This window comes from Tasmannia lanceolata, unplaced genomic scaffold (assembly GCF_043159265.1).
Source record: "Tasmannia lanceolata isolate RefF3 unplaced genomic scaffold, GAP_Taslan_0.1 ptg000018l, whole genome shotgun sequence".
Taxonomy (NCBI): Eukaryota; Viridiplantae; Streptophyta; class Magnoliopsida; order Canellales; family Winteraceae; genus Tasmannia; species Tasmannia lanceolata.
The window spans coordinates 18,855,591-18,863,546 of record NW_027518695.1 but is presented as its reverse complement, the minus strand read 5'-3'; the positions used below and the strand labels follow the sequence as shown (position 1 = coordinate 18,863,546).

The window sequence follows — 7,956 nt, the reverse complement described above, 5'->3', positions numbered from 1 at the left end:
TATCCGAAAAATAATAGAATAAAGATCCCACGGAATCCAATCACTGAATAGTGATTCTAGGGATTCTCGGAATCAGCCGATACGCAATTCTCTGTACTTAAAATAGTCTCACTTTCCTAATCCAACCCTCAATCTGCATTTCCTTCTAAAAAGGGGGGTGTGTGTATAAGGAAAAAGGGGGTGGGAATATCAGTTGCCCTTTTTTGAACGTTGAAATTCTCGCGAGATATTTTGTTCAGAGGGCGACAATCAGGAACCATCTCCGCAAACGCGGGAGATTAGATTTCTTAATATCTGTTTCTATTTTTAAATTTTTGTAATTTCTTAAAAAGGGTTGTTTCTAATGTGCGCCTCTTAAGGTCTATATGTCTTAACCGGTGCCGCGCTACTGTAGAACTTTTAAGCGAGGTAGGCTAGTTTGGACTTAAATTTCAAAGAGAAAAAGAGAGAGGAATTTGGTCTGCAAAAGTAAGCGAATTTTCGAGCCGAAATGGGTATGTGTTTTTGTTCTTAATTTTGGGTTTTGGGTTTTGGGTTTTCTCGGATTTTGTTTTATGTTTGGGTTTTATTAGTAGATGTTTGGGTTTTGTTTTTTTCTCTGTTTTGGTTTTGTTTCTTGATCTCTGGTGATTGATTTTCATGGGTTTTTGTGCTTTTTTGGTTTTTGATTTGTGGCTTTGGGTGAGATGTTTTTATTAGTTTTGTGGTTTATTTGTTATTAATTGTTGTTAAAGTATGATGAGAGAAAGATTTTATGGTTGTGTAGTCTTTGGATTTTGATTTTGATTGATGGGGTTTTTTTTTTTTTCTGATTAGACTCTACCACTCTCTCTGTCTCAATTTGGTTGGTTTTTGGTTCATGGGTTTTGTGGGTTTTCTATTGTTTTTGCTCTTTATTTGTTGTTTTAATTCATTTTTTACATGTGTTTTCTATTTTTCAGTTTTCTTCTCTTTTACTGGTTTGGGGGCATGTGATTCCACGTTTTTCTCTTTTTTTACCCTCCTTGCTGGCGGAGCAGTATTTATAGTGTGAACCTCCTTAGGTGCAACCATACACTACAAGAAAAACGGTAATTAGCGACGTTCTCTTACCGACGTTCCTAAAAAGCGACCCTAATATTCTATATACAACGACGTTCAAGTAGTAGAACGTCAGTGAATTGATATTCCCGCTCAAGTAACTTCTCCCGCCCAGAAAATAAGCCCTATGTATACACCGACATTCGTTGGGCGTCGCTAAATCCCTGTAAGTACCGACGTTTTTTAATAAAAACGTTGTTAATTATTTTTTTTTTACTTTCGGAATTCACCGACATTCATGTAATGTCGCTGAATATAAAAATTAGTGTCGATATTTTATAAGCGTCGGTGCCTCTTTTTTTTCATTTCCCGATCAAGCTCGCGCCACTTAGGGCAGAAAACATTTTTTTCCCGCCCGCCCAAACCCTCAGCTTTCCGCATGCCTATTTCCACTCGAAACCCTCCCAAATCTCTTCTCTAACCCTTACCCTCTTTCCAGAAGCCCTATTTCTGTTCTCAAATTCCATCTAAAATCCCTAATTTCCCTAATCTCCTCATCTCTAATCTCTCCTCTTCTATCTGATATTTTTTTCTTCTTCCATTCAACGGTGATAACGAGGGACGATTGAGGGTTTACCGGCATTCAAGGGAGATAACGAGGTATATCTAAGGGATTTGAAATGATGATTGTGGCATTTGATGAGGCATTTTTTGTTTAAATTTATGGTTTCAGTTTTTTGTTTCGAGAGATTCCGCAATTAGGGTTTCTTTTTTCCCTGTATGATTAATGATTCTGTTTGATCTGTAATATCTTCTCCCACTTGTCTTTACAATTAGGGTTTTGGTTTCTATTTTTTTTTTTAAGGGATTTGATTTCCCATATTCATTCTATTTTCAAGGTTTTTGATTTCTCACTTCTTTTTAAAGGTTTTAGAAAGTTCTTATGTAATTAACGAGGCATATCTATAAAGACTGGAAATGGCTTGATCAACCTATTGTAAAAAAAAAAAAAACAGCTCGAATAAAGAGCGAAAATGTGAAATTGATCACATTTTATTTAAAGGTTTTCTCGCAATTTGGGATCACTGTGATATGCTGATTTTGTGGGATTTTTAAAAAGTTCCCAAATCAGTTAAAATGACAGTGTTCTGTGTTTAACTTTGACTGGTCATTATAGTTATAGATTTAATTTAACTAAGGATGTCAATCAATTTGTGGTTAAGATTGGGTTAGATTAGAAGTCTACTTTGTGATTTTGTTTCTACCTAGGGTTTTCATTTACTTTCAAGGGCTTTGATATTTCATTTTCAATTTTTTTTCTAGGGTATTTGTCACTTCAAGAGAAAGGGTTTCCCACCCATTTCCTCAAAAAAGAAGGCTAAGAAGAAACGGTATGGTTTGTATTCACATTGCCCTAGGGTTTTGATTTTGTTTGATTTTTTTTTTCCATCTAGGGTTTCTTCTTATTTATTTATTTTTTATTTTCATCTAGGTCTCAGCCAGCGAAAGGGAAGAGGAGGTTGAAATCATAAAGAGGTATTGATTTTGCAAGCTTTAATTTCATTGTACCCTTAGGATTGCTTTACTCTTCCCTTTGCAAGCTCACTAAGTAATTTCTCTTCTTAATTGTTTGCGTATCTTCTGTGTGAAATTCGTGCAAACAGTTAAGAAGAAGATAAATTGCTTGGAAGATATTGGAAGTTTGGGTTGATTTTATAGTGCTCTGTTTTCTTCACGATAAATCGTTTGGAAGCCTCTTGAATAGATTGAATTGAATGCCTCAGATCGGAGTTTTGTTTGGTCGGCCACCCTTAATATCCAGAACTATCAAGGGTAGTTGAAAATCACTAAGCCAATTTAAAAATTTTGGACTAAACCTCATGCCTTTTACACTCTTCAAATTGAACTTATAGAGTTTTAATTTTTAGGAGTTTGAGCTCAGATACGCTGTAGTGTTGCTGCCATTATGAGTTCCTATGCTCTCTGATGCTTATACCTGTTTACTTAGGGTGTACTTGTTAGAGTTCTCAAGATTCAACCGGATATGGACAAGATCTAATTGTCATCAGTTCATACACATTTGAGTTTCCATTTTGGGTTTTATGTACTTTAATTCCATGCATGTTGGAATTGTTATCCGTCCTTACATGTTGAGTAGCCACCTGTTCATGCACATTTGAAATCTTATCTACTCATGTATGTTTGAATTGCCACATGTCAATCTTATCTCCCTGTGTAATTCAACATCTTTTGTTTATGGAATACTTCGGTCGATTTTCAAGACTAGTGACTATGATCCTCTCCAAATCCATGCCCTGCCCCCTCTTTTCCCCAACACCTCACTTTCTATCTAGACCCCTCATAGTTTGCAGTGGCAAGGAGCAATGATTAAAATATCCTTGATCTGTTTATTGTAGACCCCTCCAACACCTGATGGTTATGAGTAGTTGACCCCTCGCTCAATCTGTTGGTTGTTGAGGGTGATTCCCTCAATGTGTTTCGGTAAGTTTCTGAGAGGAAGGATGTCCTTGGCATTTGGTGGGTGCTTTTTAGGAGATTAATGATATGGTTTGGGATCATTCCACAATCTTTTTGCATGCTATCCGATCTGCTAATAGTGAGGCTGACTTTTTGGTTTGTTTAACTGTTGCTAGAGCTGATTTGATTACCCCTTATTTATTTATTTATTTTTGTTTTGGTTCTTGATTCGACCATCATAGTAGCCTGAGACTCATGCCATTTTTTCGATAAATTTTAGTCACCATTCAAAGAAGGCATTAAATTATCCACATCAACAACTATATTACCCTAAACCCTAAATTGTTATGCATTGCTTATTGGTCGTTGTGCTTTTTTTTTTGTTCAGATGTAATTAAAGTGTTTCCACATCAAGTTCCTGTTTTTTTTTTTTTTGCCATTTAATGTTTTTTACTTTTACCTACAATGTCTTCATTTTAGGATTAATAATTTGAATGTATCTATAGTGTTCCTAGAGTGTTGGTTGGCTTGGCATGTTGTACTTTAAAAGGTCAAATTTATGCCACATCTTGATATTTGCACAACAGATATGCTATCTTTAACTGATGATCTCTTTAAAAGTCAAATTTTCCTTTATCTCATTTAGGCTCCATTTGTGCCTACTTATATACTGGACGCTGTATCTTTTTTTTTTTGCAAATAATCGATCTACTTGTTTTCAGGTTAGATCAACCCGGAGTACATGAGCCACCTTTGCTTTATGTCTTTTACGTATCATTTCCGAGTTCATGTGTCATGGGCTATGTTGGTTCAATTTTTAAGACTGTTTTGTTGTGTTTTGTGGCTTCTGTTGCCTCTTTTAGCTTTTTGTTGCATTGTGTTGGGCTTTTTCATCCTCATGTCATAGAACACATTTTCTTTTTCATCTATATTTGTGTATGCAATTTGATAGTCAAAATTGTTGTGATCCAGCTTATCTAGTTTTGACGCAGTAAATACGATTATCTGTTTCTCTCTCGATCTTGTGCTCAAATATCTTCATAGATAAGAGTCAATGAGCCCCTTCAAAATGCTTCCAAATGATCAAAAGTACTGTAATTTTTTTACTGCTTATCTTCTGCGCTTTCTGCATATAACCCATTCATTCTACTCTTTCTGATGCTAGAACCTCTCGGCAGAAGATCATTATGAAGGTATCTTTTTGCTTGCAAGCATCTATGTAGCATTATCACAAGTACATTCTATCATTTATGTTCTCTCCATACACTCTTTTCCTTTCTTAAATGTCCCCAGAGTTCTATGAATCTCACAGGTTCGATATCTCATTTTCATTGGCCATGAAGCACTTCTTTACTTAAGTTTATTCATTACATCTGGATCAAACAATTTTATTTTCTACATTATTCAATTCTTTGGGTTTCAATTATGGATTCTAGTATGGTTTCTTACATTATTCTTTGGGTTTCAATTATGGTTCAAGTATGGGTTTCAATTATGGATTCAAGTGTGGTTTCTTACACTTCTACATTATTCTTTGGGTTTCAATTATGGACTCAAATATGGTTTCTTACATGCCTCTATTGGAATTTTTCTAGGTTTCTCGCCACTGCATCTTCTGACCACACTGTTAAGATATGGAATGTTGACGGTTTCACCTTCGAGTGAATTTTGACAGGTAAATCTTGGATCAGATCCCTTGCATGTTCTAACTTAGTCCCTTATGGAGTGATCTTTATTTTATTTTCGGTGGTTTTGGTTCATATCTCCACAGACCATCAACGCTGGTTATGGGATTGTGTGTCCTCTGTAGGCCCTTCTTTAATTAACGGGTATAGGTCACTGAACTCATTTTTGCAAAGTCCAGTTATTGCACTCATTTTGGATCATATGTTCCCTTAATTGAGTCTCTTTGTATTTGTTTCTCCATTTTTTTTATAATGTCATGAGTATTATTTTTTTTTTAATTTCAATTGCAGCTTCTTCTGATACAACTGCAAGACTATGGACAATGGCAACAGGGGAAGCCATCAGAGTGTATTAAGGACATCACAAAGCCTTCAAGACTTCAAGACTATTTAGTATTACCCTATCAATTCTTTGGTCAGTAAGAGCTGGGCTTTGTTTCTTCTCTCTTGTAGTATGAGGTGAAAAGCAGCTTGTCTTACCTACATAAAGCATGTTTGATAAATAGACCTTTACATGTTGGATGCGAACTGCTATTCATTTTTTAACTTTAAAATTCCCATTTGCAAGTCAATGATGAAATGATTAGGATAATCCCTATTAGGCCCTTGATCAACATGTGTCGTACTGTTTACATGTATGTTAATTGTTCAAAGCCAAATCATACATTGCTCTGTAATAGAACTATACCCAGGGTGCAAGCTCTCAAAATTGTGTTTCTTCGATCCATGTTTCAGCCCTTGTCTTGGCAATAACAATTCAATTCTGTATTTTATGTGACATGCAGGGTGTATGGAGATTATTTCATGTTCTCAGGATCGTCGATCTATGGAATTTTAGAGGAAGGGATGGAACCTTTTATATAATTTTGTTTCTTGTCATTGTATTTGAAACGATGGATGCCATTATAGTGTCATTTAATGTCCTTTAAATAGTCTTTTTTTAGTACTGTTGGATGTCACACTGAGGAAGAAGTTGTTGGTATATGGGTTGATTTTAGATGGAGATGGAGATAGTTGGTTTGATGATTTTTGTTTGGAGGACCTTCTTGGGTTTAATTTAAATGGAAATGGTGGTTTGATGACTTTGGATGTTTTTTTTTTTTTCTATCGTTTGGATGCCAATATGTGTATATATATGTTACTTATGGTGGTACAGGTTTTATACAGGTTCATATTCACTGTGCTGCTTTATTTCCAAAAAAAATAAAAAAAAATGCTAATCACCGGTGGTCATAAAACCGTCGGTGAATAATAAAAAGAAAACGCCTCTACATCTTTTACCGACGGTTCAGAACGCCGGTGTATGTCCTCTACACCGACAGTTCCAATGAACGTCGGTATAGTTTAAAGAGAAAGTCCTAATTTGTAGTCTCATTTACCGACGCTCATGGCCGTCGGTGTAAAAAAACCTTTACCGACGCTGTTGACAACCATCAGTGAATGTCCTTTTTTCCGGCTCTTTCACCCCTTTTTTACCGACGTTTAAAACCATCGGTATAACATCATACATCGATGGTTTATTAGAACCGTCGGTAAAAGGGTTTAGTCATGGTAGCATTACCGACGCTATGACAAACCGTCGGTGTTACGTTCACCGATGTTTTTACGACGTTTTACCGATGCTCGTGAACGTCGCTAAATGTCCTTTTTCTTGTAGTGATAGGTCTTTTTCCTTCTCTTGAATCAGAAGGAACTCTTGATCTCAAACCCTTAGACAAGGCATCTTCTATTTGGGTTCCCTTCTTGATGAGATGATTGAAATCAAGAAAGTACTGGATGGCCATGTGATGATAGTATTGTGGAGACAGATTCTTCACAACAATTTTTATCTGTTCCCCATCTGACAGACGATGAGTCATCTGCGCGGCTTTCCTTCTCCATCTACGGATGAAGGAAGTGAAGGTTTCATTGTGGCCCTGCTTTAATGCTTTGAGATCTCTTTTGGTTACGTCGATCCCCTCCTCCATGGAGAACTGTTCGACGAACCTATTGGCGATATCCTCCAAGGTTCTGATCTCTTCTGATTTTAGGCTCTATAACCATTTCTTAGCTACTCCGAGCAAAGATCGGGGAAACAAAAGAGCAACCTGCTCCGGAGATAGACTATGCTACTGCAAAAGCGGAAGCACTGACATCAGATGGCTTCTAGGACACCCTGTCCCATCATACTTATCCATGTCTGGTACTTTAAATCTAGGAGGCAATGTGACTCCTGGATATATCATGAAATCTGCCATGTTAAGCTTCTACGGGCCTTGAAATTTTATGTTTTCCATCTCCTGGGCTGTAGACACCCCATTTTGACGGAACCCCTAGTTGCCATGTTTTGTGAATAACCCCATCAAATCAGTGAGTTAGAGTCTCAAGTTTTTCCCTAGGCTCGTTAAGGGTCCTAGCTAGGTACCCGTAAAATCTCGTTAGAATCCGAGTACGTATGCCTGGCAAATGAGCAGAGAGAATGAGCGTAGTGCAAATGCAGAAGAGGGGTGAATTATCCTAGAAGGAGCCCCACCAGATTCGAATAAGACGCGATGTGAAGTGCGCTTATAAAAATTTTTTTTTTGCAAAACCGCGCGCCTCTCAATACTTGGAGTGCCAATATCCACAACCATTTTTCCCTATAAATATGAGCTTAATCTCTTCATTTCAGAGGATCAAGATTTTTTTTTCCCAAATTTCTGAGAGAAAGAAAGCGAGAGAAACCCTAACCCTAACTTCGATCAAGCTCTCTTCTCCGGTTGTATTCCGATCGTACTCCGGTCAAGCCTTCTAC

At 36.9% G+C, this 7,956-nt stretch overlaps 1 long non-coding RNA gene across 5 annotated transcripts; it reads left to right on the top strand.

The window, feature by feature from the left end:
• Positions 1–367: 367 nt before the first annotated feature.
• Positions 368–6,265, top strand: LOC143850904 (uncharacterized). 5 transcript variants are annotated; one of them, XR_013236104.1, is made up of 8 exons: positions 368–494; positions 1,044–1,246; positions 2,344–2,411; positions 2,513–2,556; positions 5,094–5,173; positions 5,270–5,327; positions 5,475–5,598; positions 5,969–6,265. It is a non-coding gene; the product is annotated as an uncharacterized LOC143850904 (long non-coding RNA). The 5 variants fall into 5 exon arrangements; XR_013236102.1 differs by lacking the exon at positions 1,044–1,246 and having other exon boundaries at positions 369–494; XR_013236105.1 differs by lacking the exon at positions 1,044–1,246 and having other exon boundaries at positions 369–494; positions 5,475–5,642.
• Positions 6,266–7,956: the final 1,691 nt, after the last annotated feature.